We start from the raw sequence: 15090 nt of genomic DNA, 5'->3' as shown, positions 1-15090 counted from the left end.
CAATGCATGATGTTACAAGCAGTACAATATGTGATACCTAATTATTTTTGGAGCAGTCAGAACAGCAATGCAAGGATAGAAATAACCTGCCGGAGGCCTCGTACCATGTCTACTGCTCAGGCCTGGTGAGCGCCACTGATGGGACTTCAGATGGCCTTGTACTGTAAAGAGGTCGCCACGCGGTGGAGCTGCTGCATGGGCAAACGAATCGAAATGAAACTCGATGCCAGGATCCACGCAAAACTCTCTTTTGCAGTATTGCACTGAAAATTGTCATTTTCTGCAGTATTTCTAAAAATGCGAAGAAGAATAGCAGTGCAGTGAGTGGGTTCTGATCTGGAATCATATTGGCTCCGTGTGTAATCTGCGAGTGGATTTCCTCTCAGTCCAAAGAGTTGTATTCAAGGTGGAGCGGCGGCTCTAAATTGCCTGTAGCGCGTAAATGTGTGAGAGACGCTAGGAGACACTGGGGCAAGCGGGTAGCGATGGGAGTACGAAAAGCAACTTACAATGTTAAGCCATCATTTACCCATCTATATAGCTGGGTTAGGGGCACAATTTAAGTGAAGTACCTTGCTCCAGAGTACTACAGCTGGAGGGGGGAATTGAACCCATGACCTTTAGGTTCAAAGGCAGCAATGCTAATCACTACAATACTAGCTGTTGCTAGTTAAAAACCATACTTGTGTAAACAAGTAAACATTGCAGGTACAGATTATGCTTTTTACCATTCAGAGCACTAGTGATGTTCAACGGACAGTTTTAACGCTTTCTGAAAAATAAATCTACTTATCTTTTTAATAAAGCAAATCCACTGTTCCAGTAAAATGAAATAAATGGAAATGAAAGAGCACAGTGTGCTAAATAACCAGCTGGTCAGGCACTTTCGAAGAGCTCGCTTCACTCTGCCGGTTTAGCCGAAGCGACAGTTACTCCACCGGGCCCTGGTTGATTTTGCGCGTAGAGCACGGACACTTGGGCCAGATTCCAGTTGTATAGTTAGTTTATTGTTTGTGAGAGTTGGCTAGATGTTAATGTTGTCCGGTGGAAAAGTGGGAGAGAGACTAGGGCCCAGGAAATCACGTAGGGAAGACGGCAGCAGACGGTGAGAAGGGACGCTACCGACTTTGAGTGCTTTTCAGGAACATTCATTGCAGTTGCATTGTCAGTGTGTTGGTTCCATGGAAATAACATGTACAGTATCGCACCCATCCTGTTCTTTTGTGGAGAAAAGCGTGTGCTGAACAACGTGTCAAAGTAAACATTCAGTGCTGAAAAATCATGAAAAAAACGTATGGAGCAGGACAGAGTGACCAAAAATTCGCCCCGCCAAAGTGCAACTTTCTTTAGAATTAGGTGACTAACTCTAAGTGGCTTAACACCGGGAGTCGCTTTGCAGAAAAATGTATGTAAAAGGAAAACGCGTAACGAGCGAAAACTGCTGCGGAAAGCAGGATTTCGGCGGCGCGGCTGGAAGTCGTCGCTGCGACAGCGTGTGACCGCCAGCAGGGGCGCGCGACGCAGGGCGGAGCTCCTCAGGGCGCCTCGGAACAGGGAGGAGCGCAGAGGAGGAGGGGAGCGGCGCGCGCGACGCCCGTTACAGCTGGCCGACGGATCGTTGCTCTGAGAGCGGGACGGAAAAGTGAGGACGGAACTCGGGCGCGGGAGTGGGGAGAGAGAAAAAGAACGGAGGTAAGTGGAGGGTCGGGTGTAGGTCAGCCTGTAAGTCGGGTGCCGAGGTGGAGAAGTTGCTGCAGCAGGCGCTTCTCTTCTCGGCGCGGAGCTCCGGCGGCGGACGGGCGGCGGACGGGCGGCGGACGACCGACGGCGACGCGAGGTGGACTTTCTTTCCGGAGCGGAGGAGAGTTGGCGGAGCCGCCGGCGCTGCGCTCGTCGCGCTGCTTCGAGGGCGCGTGTCGTGTGTGGCGCGCCGCTTGTGCGCGTGCAGCTCCGTGTGACCTTCGCGGACTCTCAGCTAGAGGAACTTTGGCGGTGCAGCAGAGATCGAAAAGAAGCAGAAACTTATTCACCGACCGGGGGTTCGAGAGAGAGTGTAAGAACCCAAAACCAGAAATAAACTCAACGTTAACAACAATAAATAATATAAATAATAACGACAACAAGTGTGTATGAAGCAGACAGAGCCGTGCCTGACGAAGGAGACGAACGGTTGCGCTCCCTCATACGAAATCGTGTTGATCTTCCATTTCTTCATTTGTTGTATATGATTTTTTATTTATTTATTTCTTTATTTATTTATTTGCACGGTTCCTTGCAGCTAAGCGAACCGAAGTGAGACAGTTATTCTGCTGTTCTTGTGACTTGTTGATCATTTAGTTGTGGAGGAGGAGCGGCTCTTCACTTGCGCTGCATGATCATGTTAGTAGAAGGAAAAGAAAAGAGAAAGTTTAATAGTTTGGGTGGCTAAAGTAAAGACAAAAGTGGAGCTTGGGCAACTCAGGACGGACGAGCTGCTGGCCGACTTTTCCTTCCTTGGGAGCGGAGGAGCGCCGGATACAGGAGGCCCGCAGAGCGGAGCCTGACAGCGGTGTTTCGGGCCTCTCTGTGGGGAACTTGTGTGACACACCGTGCGGTTGCGACAGCGGGGATGTGTCCGCTTCCTGGTGACAGCGCCGTGGCCTTGGGGCGCAGCTTCTGCAGCGCACGTGACCCGGGGTGGGGTGGGGGGAGTGACAGGAACACAGCCGCCTCGAGGCGCTCATTTCCTGTGCGCTGCTCTGCCTTGAACCCAAGGAACAGAGTACGCCTACCTCTCCCGCTCGTACTCTTTCGGCACGTCTGCCCCGTTTGGCCTGTCGGCGCGCGCTGGCCCGGTGGGTAGCGCCGGTGCCTCTCCTCTCCTCTCTTCTCCTGGGCCCTGGCTTCAGACGTGGGTTTGAGTTCAGCTCGGTCTCTGGACGTGTTTCCGGTGGATCGGTGACTCTCGGTTGCCCTGTGATGGACTGGCGTCCCATCCGGTTACACCAACTTTATACCCTGCGCTTCCAGGAAAGGCTCCAGTGCACCGGGACCCTGCCCTGGACAAGTGGTACATGGAAGCAGGGACAGCTGCTGGTGTAGTGCTTAGAGCTGCTGCCTCTGGACCCAAAGGTTGCGGGTTCGATCCCCACCTCTGGCTGTAGTTTCGTTGAGCAAGGAACTTACCCTAAATTGTGCCAGTAAAATTACCCAGCTGTATAAATGGGTAAAATAGTTGTGAACTGGTAATAACTGTACCCTTGACATTATAAGCTGCTTTAGAGAAAAGCGTCAGGTAAATGCAAGTGATAGGTTTTTAGCCTCTGTGAGCATTGATGAGAAGCAGCTCTTATATTGTTTTCTCACAGTTTTAACAGGGTTAAATGTACCGGGAGTCGACTTGTGGAGGACTCCGGCGTACATGGGCTGCCTCGGCGTGAGGAGCAGCTCCTGGCAAGCTTGCACACGCTCGCTCTTGAGGAACATTTTTGGGGCAGATTAGACGCGGCTCGGTGTGCCTTTTCGGGCCACCCAGCGTACGGCTCACTCCGCCCGCCGCAGCACAGTCGCACAAACAGAAACGATTCTTCCTATTTGGAAACCTTCAGCTGATTTAGGTGGGATTAACTCATCCCACTTACATTAACTCAGTATCAGCAGTCAAAAGCTTGTTGCAGCACATGTGCCCACGCACACACACACAGAGTGTGTCATGGCTTCTCAGCTCATGCGTGGCTGTCCTCAGAACTTGCTCCCTATCTTGGTAAGCGGTCATATGCATCCCTCTAATGAAATATTATACACACTGAGCATGGGAAAATGTGTTGGTAACGCATTTGTAGCCCACACCCTTTAATCCATGCCCACCACTCTGGTACTGCAGCGGTTAAGCGCCAATTTGATAATTGTTTGGTTCTTGCTTTCCCCTCCATGTGTTGGAGAGCTGCAGCAGTGAGGCACGGTGAAAAGAGTGGCGGCAGCTTCTCAAAAAAAGCGTAACCCTCAGAAAGAACAGTTAAAACGTGTCGTCAAGTTGAGCCTCGTGCGTGATGGGTTATGCGGCTATTGGTAAAATCTGTCGGATTGTTGTGAACCGGGATCAAATGTGGAGGTGAGAAGAGGGGATGTGAAACGTACAGTGTAGTATCCGTGCACCTTAAATTGCGTGTAGCGGATTCACATCCCAACTGTAAGTGGTAAAAATACAAGAACCACTGCTAATAAAATAAACCTTGTTTACTACGTACATCAGTTTCTTAGCGCAGGCACTTGTGATGCCGCTGTTAATTGGCTCTGCTGGAACACACGTAACTGAAGTGTGTGTCAAACTGCTTCGGCACGGTTCGAGGAGGCAGGACACGCGCTTCGCTGATCTGTCAACTGCGCTTAACTGGCTGAAGGAGCGTTCGGTGCAGTGGCAGGTCACTGGAGCTCACGCTCGGAGCGCGGATCAGACAGTTGTGGCTGACCAGCGTGTGAGACTAATTCTCTCTGGACCTGAAGGGCCGCGGGGGGACGAGTGTCCATCCGCAGTGTCAATCGGAATCTCATGCGTTCACTCGTGTTTTGCTGCGCTTTTTGCAGGTCACTTTGACTGAGTAGCTGGTGCAATTCTCCTCCGTGTTGCTGTGCAGGGCATTGTCACGCTCGTGGACCCAACGTACACTACCTTAATTTTGAAGTTGGCCTATAAGATGATGTGCAGTAGGCCTACCTACAGGCCACTTACGATCAATAGGTAAAGCGGTCACTGATGGAGCTGTCGTTGAATGAATAATGGCAAGTCCTGGTCTGGTGCTGCCGGAATGATGATGATGATGCCTTAATTCTGCTCTTTGAGCTCTAAATTTAATTTTAAATACAAAGTAGTCTCCGAACGGAAATGAAATTGTGCTGCCCCACTCTATTTTTACTTAATGTTTCTTCCTCAAATTAAATAGAGCTGTGTAGGCCCAGTCCCTTCACGCTACAACTTTTCATCAAGGCCATTATCACATGTACTTTTTCGCCTCTTTGTATAACTTTTTTTTTGGTTATTGTCAGCACTGTGACTTTAAATGACGCTGTTAAGAGGGCCTCAGGCAAGAATGGATCTCATCATAAGGTGCGTTTAGCTTTTTATTCAATTGTGTGACATACGGTGGGTGTGTGTGGTGTGTTTGAGGTCTGATCCGCAGCTCTTAATGTCCTCTAATAGCGGGAACAGCTTGCATGTGAGACGCCCTGCAGTGTAACAAGGTTCCCTTTGAGGGTGCACTGTGCAGTATTGTGGCCCGCTCCAGGCTCCAAAATAAGGGCACCTTTGTCCTCCCTCCGACTGGGTGCCGGAGGAAAGTCTTGCCAGCCCAAAGAGAGGCGAGCTGCAGGAGCGACCGCGGGGCCCTCGGCTGCACGTGCGTCCCATTTGTGCCCCACATCACCCTTTGGGTTTGCGGGCCTCGATGCCAGGTTCGGTGTTGAAATGCAAGTGTCCCTGCACGTCGACTGGATGGTGACGATCCTCGGAAGTCATGTTTGCATAGAACGTTCTCGCAGCCCCGCCGCAGGCCGTTTGCTCATGGGTAAAATCAGGGTGCTGCGGCCCAAATGCAGCTTTGACAGCGTTTTACTGAAATCACTAAAAGGTTTTTGAAATACCGTTGTGTGTTGAAAATGCAAACTTTTTTTAACCGTAAGTGTTATAAATGGCAATATGGTGTGGCTATCGGGGAACGGACAGAGGCACAATTAATCAGTAACTGAGAATAACTTGCCTGTGGCTTCACAGTCTGACCTGGTGGGCTGTCTGCTGCTTGTAAAAGTGGTCTAAAGGAATGCTTGGACTAAGTGTGAAATTGTCGCTTGGACCCAAAATTGAAAATTTACCACGGTTTACTTCTCAGATGACCCGATAGGAGCTGGAGTTTCATTCTTGAAAGTGTTTGCGCTGTCGGTGTGAGACAAGGTCACTGTCGCTACTTTCCCATCCCCTAAGTTGAAAATGATGTGCCTTGATATGTGCGCCTACTTTAGGTTACTTTTGTCGTGCACAAGTGTAGGGTAAACGCCGTTCAGCGAAAGAGCTTGACGGCTTTGCTAACCACTGTGCAGCCCAGGGCAATCGGCTGAAATCTTGTTCAGAACAGACAGTGAAAATGATGGTAAAAGCCGTATAATTTCTCATATAAGTAACCCTTCCGTTGCACTAACCCTAACTTCAAGGCATTTTTAATACAATTTGATAATTTGCCCAATGTTTACCTACGCTTACTTGGTTGGCTGATAAACTGTTTTGACCTCCTGCGACCCCTCGACTTGGTTTTCTGCTTTGCAAAGGCTTCCACATCTCAGAAGATCCCTTTAAGACTTATAGTATATGACCAAAGATCGAAATATCGTGCTGGAAATGCAAATTAGCCAACATCTGTCAAAGGGTCGTTTTAGTCACACGAAAGTGCTGCCATGTATAAGACAATGGTGTATGTTGGATGACTGTCTTGAGCTACCGATCCCTTCAGCTGTGGCTCTTTCCATTCCTCTTTCAGTCCAGCAAAGAGCTAGCAAACGGCAAGTTCCCGAAAGACAGAAAAGTTTTAACATCGGCCGTGAGTTTTCGGGGGCCGTCTATTCAAAGAGGAAACGTGAAATGATGCACGTTGAACAGTTCTCTGGCGTGTCAGAGAGGAGGCCAGCGCTGCTTCCTGATTCTGGTACGCCTCTCCGGATGCTGCTGTGTTCCTCAAAGTTTGGGTGCAGCGCTTGTGCTTTATTCTGTTTTCAGTACACTTTGAATTATTCATCACATTAAGTATTTATGGTTAACTGATGAAGACCAAATGAATTGCTCCCTTTATGAGGTTTTGTGCATAACCCTGGAGTTCATCCAGCCCTTTTCTGGCTTATTTTGGTTTTTTTTATCTCATTTTTAACCGCCAACAAGATAATTTTAATCTAGTTCTGTGTCAGTTAAATGTACTTAAATGTGCTGTTCTCTTACTTCCGCTCAGCTTCATTAGCCGCTTTCTGGAACCTGGAGTTCTTCTGACCCAGCTGTCCATTAAAATGTGACATATTGGACGTGTTGTGTTGCGGTACTTTACTATCCCATGACCTCGATTCACATCCCAAACCCTCAGAAGCAGCTGCTGGGTCACAGAATGCGAGAACACGAGATTCCGTTTCCATTTCAGCTTTTCCTGTTTCCTCCTTATTTCGCTGGGATTCCAGTCTGTGAATTTCAGGACGCTCTCTCTCACAGCAACACCGTGGGCCCCTAGTATGGTAAAACACACTTGGATGGGAGTGTGGCGCAGGAAAGTGACTGTGATTGTATTTATGCCAGTGTCTGTGTGCTGTGGGCTCTGCTTTTATTCCTGTTTAGGAGATCTGCTCGGGTGTTTTCTTTCAAGGTGCAGAACGCTGGCCCCTGCCGCTGTTTTCGGGGAGCCATATTTGGTCAAAGCAATGCTCACTGTTATTTCTCTGGCTGAAGAAATCATTTATTTTGGAACCCAGTTGGCTTATACATGTGCCGAATCCAGTAGAGCATTTTAAAAAATCCTTCAGATTTAAATATATCTGTGTTTTGGGTTATAAATTGACCCTCTGGCACCCAAGCTTGTTGTTGCTACTGTCAACGTTGTCTTGCAGATTTGCTTATTTGATTTGAAGAAATATTACATTACCGTCTTGCATTTTGGACTTCTGCCTTGTTCTTGAGTCCAAGTGAATTGCTAAGACGTCCTTTTTACTCGAAGAATCCAACTAGCAGTGGTTATACTGCTAGTTTGCTATGTCAGCGGAGAGTGAAAAGAAGGAAAAACTGGTGCGATCACATCATCATAGCTCTTGAGGATGCATGCTTATGAAGTGAAGGTTTTTGGTCAGGTCCCAGAAGGGTGGTACATTCTCCAGTTGTTCGGAGACACAAGGGTTCGCTAAGCAACAGCACAATAAGAGACAGGAATGGAGCTGTGCTGTGGAGCCTGGAACAAGATGTGCTTTTCGAGTAACGTGTGAGGAATTGGGTCTCTCGTTCAACCTTTACATTCTACACCCTGATTTCACCTTTAATATCCAACGTGGGGCCTAGCCTTGTGCTGCGGTCTTCAGCACTGCGCACAGAGGCTCACTTCCCAAGAGCGGTCAGTCACTCGCAGGGGTGTCTGTGGTAATGGGGTGCGGCAGGGATGATGACTGTAATGATGCTGGAAATGATGACTCACAGAAGAGATTTAGAAGTGACCTGATGGTTGTGTTACAGCTGCCGTGGTGGACGCAGTTCCTTACAGGGCCCACTTTGCTCAAGTTCCTGAACCGGACGGCTCGGGCGAAAAGAGAAAAGACCCCAGCGGTTGTTTACAGGAGAGGAATGCGGGCAAGGTCGCAGCTCAGAGCGCTGTGCCAGTTTGACACGAGATTCTTAGATGACGTAAGGAAAAAATCCAGTGAGGGATGATGTGCTCTCACCGAGTAGACGTCCCGCTCTGCGTCGTGTTGCTCTTAGATTAAGCATTCCCTTAAAAGGCATCGCTCCTACGACAGCCGTTTTCAAACAATAAATTACACAATAATCATTTTTCTTTGCCATTAACATTTTCCAGTCACTTGTGCACATTCCTGGTTGCAGAAATCCGCCAAACTGATGTATTCATTTAGTTGTTGAGCTGAGTTGCAATATAAAATGACGCTATTACTTATGATCATTGTCACAGTACGTGTCGATACATCACATATGTCCTGAGCAATGAAGAACATCTAGTTTTGCCTTGATTTCCCTCAGTTTTTTTGTTTTCTTTTGCTCCTATCCCCATGGTCTAAAATTTTTAAACAGTTTGGGGTGCTTCACTTCTTTCTTAATTGCAAAAAAATTACAATTTTCACTCAGCTTTGCTGAAGCCTCTTCTAGTACTTGGGTAAGAAAGGTTATTGTAAATACAGTATACACCACGGCCCAATTTTGGCGTGGGGTACCGACAGTGCATGCGTGAATGGGCCAGTGGAAGTGAACATGGAAGGAGGTTGTCCACTTCCCCCTCCTGCCTGGCAGTGGACACCACAGGACACATCTGCTCCTGCGAAGGCCCATGGGTAATGGCATGAGCTGTGTCTGTTTCTCTAACGCAGCACTGTACCACTTCCTCACTGCATGACTGGCTCGCCACGCACAGGTCAGCGTCCCTTTTTGCATGTTTATCAGGTATAGCTGCTAATCCCAGCACACCGGTGGTGCTTTGGTGCTATGCCAGCAAGTCCTCTGACCTGTAATTGTTGCTCATACCTGATATTCTGCTGGAGAAATGTGGAAGGAAAGAGTCTCCCAGTAGTGTGAACACTGAGAAGAGTGTGCCCATGGAGCTGCACGCTCTCATCTGCCGCCCCAGGCCTGGCCAGGCAAACCCACAGCTGCACTACAACCTTTGCACCGTGACAGATTTAGCTGTGGGAAGCCCGGGGACGCTGTTGGACCGGCCACATAGGTGTAAAACGCTCAGCCCATCTGGGCCGAGAGCTTCTTGTAGACATTTGTTTAACAGCTGGAAGATTATTTATAGCAAAGATAGCACTTTATGGAGATTGAGAATTGCAACCATCAGTGGGACTGAACTTTACCTTTCCCAAGTTGATCATCAGGAAACATGCAGGAGTGACCATAATGGATCACCCCCCCAAGCACACCCACCTGCCAGTCTGGGTTGTTTGCCTTGTCACCACCCTGATGAATGGGGTGCCTCCGGGCTCCGCGACTTGGAGGCAATTGCTGGCGACACGGGTGGCTTCCAAATGTGGCAGAAAGTAGTTTGACACAGAGGATTTTTTTTTTTTTTTTTTTTGTAGGAGCTGAAAACCCCTAAAGAATGGTGACATTTCACAGTGTAATTGGATTAGCAGCTCTGCTAAGTAGCTTTCATTCATACTGTGAGGGTGGGATTCACTCCTCGCCGTGGCTCGTATCTCCACCCACGGAGCAATTAACAGAATAAATGCAGTGAATTATCAGATGTCTTTATGACTTCTACCATTATTCCTTAAAAGTCTGAACTTGGCTTAAAAACGCATGGTACTTTGCAGTATGTTACCTTCAGCTTTGCCTTCAGATGCGCATATGAATTTGGCTTTAATGTCATTAATTGTCGATGGGGAGTTGGGCAGAAATTGTGAATCGAGACACACTGAGGAGGATTTCCTCTATCTTTTCGGACAACTGCATGCTTTGCATTTGGCAGCAGTAGTTCTTAACGCATTCCAGAACACTTCAGATGTGTAGCAGTTCGCTGCATCTCAACTTTTTCAAGACCTAATTTTTTTGCAGAACCTTTCTGCACAGTCTCTGCTGGAGCTTTTTCCAGCGTTCCCTCCAATACCGTCCTTCTTACGTGTTGTTTCAAAGGGGGGGTACAGCAGGCGGCCGTCTTCTGGTGCAGCGTGCTCGCCGACAAGAGCGTAAAAGTTTGTCTGATCCTTAGATAAGTGTGTGGCTCGCTCTTCTCTCCTACATGCACATCAGCAGGGCTTCTCAGGCTCCTCCCAGCACAGCATTCCTCCATTCTGTGGGGAATAAACAGAAATGAGTGAATTGCTCCCCCCCGGCACGGTGACCGGGAGGTGGGGGGTGGCTGAGAACCCGAACCGGCCCTTCCTCCTCCCCGAGCCTGGACTCCGCGGAGAATTGTTGCGGAATTCCAAAGGAATGTGCCGTGGAACCCGGCCACTGTGTCGACGGGGCTGGAAAAGCTAAAGAGTCTCCAGTCAGGCTCACGTTCCTCATGTGGATCTATTGGCAGACTAGGTGGACCTGGACTGCAGGGAAGGTTTGTTGTCCTTTGCTTTCCGCACACCAATGGACCTGCCTCACGCTGTGTGCCATGTGAGGCCATCACATTGTCCTTGCGTGTTGGAGTGTATTTTAAGAGCTGTGTAGCCCCGTGCTCAGAATAGCTCCTTGTGTTGCTGAAGGTTAACACACAGGTGCACACAAAGCGGCATCTACTGCCTTACACCCCTCCGCTGCTCGCATATACGGACCTCACAATGTTTGCACGTGAAGGGCAAAAATGCCATGAAGTTGAATCACCGGAGCCGATTTTCAAAGAGCAAACAAGGAAACTTCAAGACATCTCAACTCTTGGAGAGGTTGTGCACAGGACAGAGATGCCTGGAGGGCCCTTGTTGGTGGCGTGTGCCCCAGGAGGGATGGAAGGCACTGATGATGATGATGGTATGTCTCAGATAGGCTCACTATCGCCATAATATTTAAATTCTTCTGAGTACTGAGAAAAGGCTTTTCAGACATTTTTTCCAGTATTTGTTTGTATGTTACTAAATACGGTGAACCAGGTGTCCAAATGGAGCTGCAAACAGAAGCATGAAATGTTCAGTTAATGAAAGGGACAGAATGGGCCTTTGATGTGGAGCACAGAATAGGAGACGACTGTGTTGGAGTGTGGAGTCTGTGAATGCGGCTGTAGGTTTGAACATAATCTCTCCTCTGTTCTGCCTGACAAATGCCAAGGACATCAGTGCTCTTTGCTTTGCAAACACAATTACTGCAAATAGTACTGCTAAAGTTAGTCTTTCCCATTCTTTTCTACTTACATCTTTATAAAATAAAAGTTAAAATCTAGAGCCTATTACCTATTACACCTCACTCACACACTTCTGCTAACCACTTGTCCTGGTCAGGGTTGTGGCAGCTGGAGCCTTTCCCAGAATCACTGGCTATAAGGCTGAAGGGGGTGCACCCTGGGTGGAACATCAGTTCATCTACTATGGGCAATTTAGCATCACCAGTCCACCTGATCTGCATGTTTGGGCTTTGGGAGGAAACCAGAGCACCCGGAGGAAACCCACACAGACAGTGGGAGAACATTCACGCTCCACATAGACTGAGATGGAGTGAAACCTACACCTGAACCGCCAAGGTACTGTGAGGTAGCGGTGCTACCCTCTATGCCCCCATCCCAGCCTGCACATTACATCTGTTGCATTACATTTCTTATTAATCTTTGTTTAATCTGTTTGCCAGAAGCTTTTAGCCAACGCAGTTATGAGAATTGCTTGTAGAGAAAGGTGCAGCTGGTAGGGTAGTGGTGAGAGCTGCTGCTTTTGGAGCCAAAGGTTACAGGTTTACTGTAGTACCCTTGAGCAAGGTTCTTACCCTAAATTGCTCCAGTAAAATTTCCTAGCTGTATAAATAGGTACATGACTGTAAGTAGCTCAACATTCATAAGTCGCTTTGGAGAAAAGCATCAGATAATTGTACATGTTGATGAATATTAAAGCTCTGAAAATATTTCATAATTTGCAATAGACACTGTACATATGGAGCTGTAAGTTGTTTGCGTTCATGGTTCGTCCCAAAGAACGGGTCTGTGGAAGCATAAAATGTCTCAGGAAGCAGAGGATGTGATAAAATGTTGAGATCCACGGTGCTTGTGAGTAACATGCACGTCAGAACAACGGAATTTGCCTTCTACAGTTTAAACTTGATTTCCAGCTGAGTGTGTCACATCAGACATAGCCAGACTGAGCCTCTTTCGGCTGAAGGAAATGCATTAATAGAATAGTTTCCCCCAAGTGGAACAGCACGCACCATTTTGCGGCCTTTTTATTTTAATGTGCAGCCGAGAGCACACACTGTCTTTGCAATGCGCTCTGGCCGAGTGACTGAGCTCAAGTCTTCTCGCTCCGTGCAAATAAGTGAACTGGAGCGTTTAACAACCCTCCGAATAACGGTCACGTAGTCAACATCAGCCCGTAACACCATCTCTTAGGCCCTTCATGAGACTGGTTCTTTTGCATTCTTGGTAATATGAGCAAGACATGGTCCCCTAGCTGGAGCTGATCGTGGTCGACGGACGTCGAGCCAAAGGGAGCAAGTGTGTTATCGCTTAATTATTGCTGTGCATTTATCATTCGCAGCATGACCTGTATTAATGCAAATAATAGCTTTGCATTCATACAGGTATACAGGTGGCATAGTGGTTAGAGCTGCTGACCCAGATTCGAATCCCACATCCTGCTGTAGTATCCTTGATCAAGGTATTTACCCTGAATTACTCCACTAAAAATGACCCAGCTGTATAAATGAGTAAATAATTGTAAGAAGCTTAACGCTGCAAGTCTCTTTGGAGAAGGCTGTCAGCTGAATAGATAAATGGAAATGTATGAATGGAATATGTTGCTATTAATAGTGTGTTGTACATTTTCCCTTTGACTTCTGTGGAAAGATGGTAAACATTTACAGATGGTATTGCGCTTTTCTTAGTGTTTCGCAGCCTTCCCTGGGGTGGTTTGTTGTGTCAAAGCAACGTTCGGCAAGACCTGCGATCCTCTGGGCAAGTGCAATAGGTGATGAGTTGAGGCCCATGACACACGAGTTGATGCACGTTCGTGTGATGGAATGCGCTGGTCCGTCGTTCAGACCCAAGTTCCAGCCTGCGTTGCAGGTATACTTATGCTTATTACAATGTATTCTACAAGGCGGTGTCGGTGTTATTTTTAATAGCATTCACCGTTGTATATTTCGAGCAGTGTTCTTGAAATGGGTTAACTGTCATTGAAACTTTTGCTGCTTCTCAGACTATGAACCTACAGCAGCATGTTCTTGTAAAGCCAAAGGGCGGGACAGTGTGTCTGCTTTCTTCCGAAGGACAAAAAAATCAGTTGTCTGCATTTAAAAATACATTAAATGTGTTTTTGAGGTAAGCGGTGCCCTGCCCTGTACTGATATCTTTATGAAAAGCTATTGAAGCTCGTGAAAAGCCTATTGTGTTCCGGCGCTATCGGCTGTTTACTTGTTGGAGAAGTACTCGGGGTGCAACTTCAGCTGAGTTCAGATGAGGGGCGATGTAATAATATGGGCACCCAGCTGTCTAACTGAACTCGAGTACATCAGCCAGTATTTAAGTGCTAAGAACAAAATTGGTGTTTTCAGAAAGTGCTGCGGCGGGTAGCGCTGCTGCCTCGTAATGCCTGGGCTGTTCTGGTGAAGGTTCAAATGCAGTTTGTTCTGTGTGGAGTTCCCATGTTCTCCTTGTGTCTTTGTGGGTTCCCTCCATGTGCTCTGGTTTCCACCCACAGTCCAAAGTTGTGTTTTAGGGGAACTGGTGACTATAAAATGTCTGTAGTATGTGTGTGTGAGTGACTGCGGGCATGTGTGGGCTACCCTTCAATGGACAGGTGTCCCATCCAGGGTGCACCCTAATTAGCCTTGTGCCCGCTGCTTCTGGGATAGGCTCCAGACCACCGGTGCCCTGATTTGGGCAAACACTTAAGGAAAAAGAGTGAATGAGTACAAAGTGGCAGGGACACATGTGCCAGGTATAAATTATACAGATGTTCTTGCCAGGGGTTCTCTGTGGGGGTAGGGGTTGCTGAGATGGTTAATGCTGGCCTTTTCTAGTTTAAAGGACCTGGGTTTGAATCTTGACTCCTTCAGTAGCACCTTAGGTTAAGGTACTTGATACAGTAAAAATTGCCCAGCTGTATTGATGGGTAAATCATTGTAAGTAGTTGTGTAAAACCTTGCAATGTAAAGCACTTTGTGAAAAGGTGTCAGATAAATACATAAATGTAAATGGAAGTTATTCCCCCATACTTAATATGTCTTAAGAGACTCTTCAAAGTGCCCCAGTGCGGGGTCCTGCGAACGGTGAAAGTACTCCCCGGAAACATGGGTATTGCTCTGGAAAATGACTTTTGTGGTGCTGTTGGCCAGGGAGAAGACCCAGGCCAGCTGTGGTGCTCTGTCACGACCCCAAGGAGCTCTGTGGATCAGCTGCTGGATTCGAAATATCCAGTGGTAAAGTACGGTGTTACTTGTCAGCTGTGTCTTTAGAATATTTATTACAGCTACAAAGACAAACTTTCTGGTACGGATCACCTCCCTGACTTTTCTTCCATACCTTTTCTTGGGTCTTTTATATGCGTGTGTTGATGTTATTTTTTCTGGTTACTCTTCATTGTGCCGTTTAGTTTGGCTCTCAGTAGCACACCGAGATCACAGAACTAGTTCAGCACAGGGGCGGGTTTAGGTTCCCACTTTCGATGGCGTACGGTGGGACCTGGGTGATCTCCATAGCAACGCGACGGGCCTTCTGACTCCTGCGTGTAGACCTTGCTGCAGGTCTG

At 47.7% G+C, this 15090-nt stretch overlaps 1 protein-coding gene across 4 annotated transcripts in view; it reads left to right on the top strand.

Annotated features, from left to right (window-relative positions):
- The first annotated feature begins 1557 nt into the window (after positions 1–1557).
- Positions 1558–15090, top strand: part of tln1 (talin 1) — a 78308-nt gene continuing 64775 nt past the window's right edge. For 3 of the 4 annotated variants that reach the window (XM_018744767.2, XM_018744769.2, XM_018744770.2), the window contains exon 1: positions 1558–1692. The gene's annotated coding sequence lies outside the window, so the exon portion shown is untranslated. Of the gene's footprint in view, positions 1693–1887; positions 2054–15090 lie in introns of those variants that run through there. The other variant, XM_018744768.2, reaches the window with a different exon arrangement.

Source organism: Scleropages formosus, chromosome 6 (genome assembly GCF_900964775.1).
Source record: "Scleropages formosus chromosome 6, fSclFor1.1, whole genome shotgun sequence".
In the NCBI taxonomy this organism is placed as follows: Eukaryota; Metazoa; Chordata; class Actinopteri; order Osteoglossiformes; family Osteoglossidae; genus Scleropages; species Scleropages formosus.
This window is presented reverse-complemented; position numbering and strand designations above follow the sequence as displayed.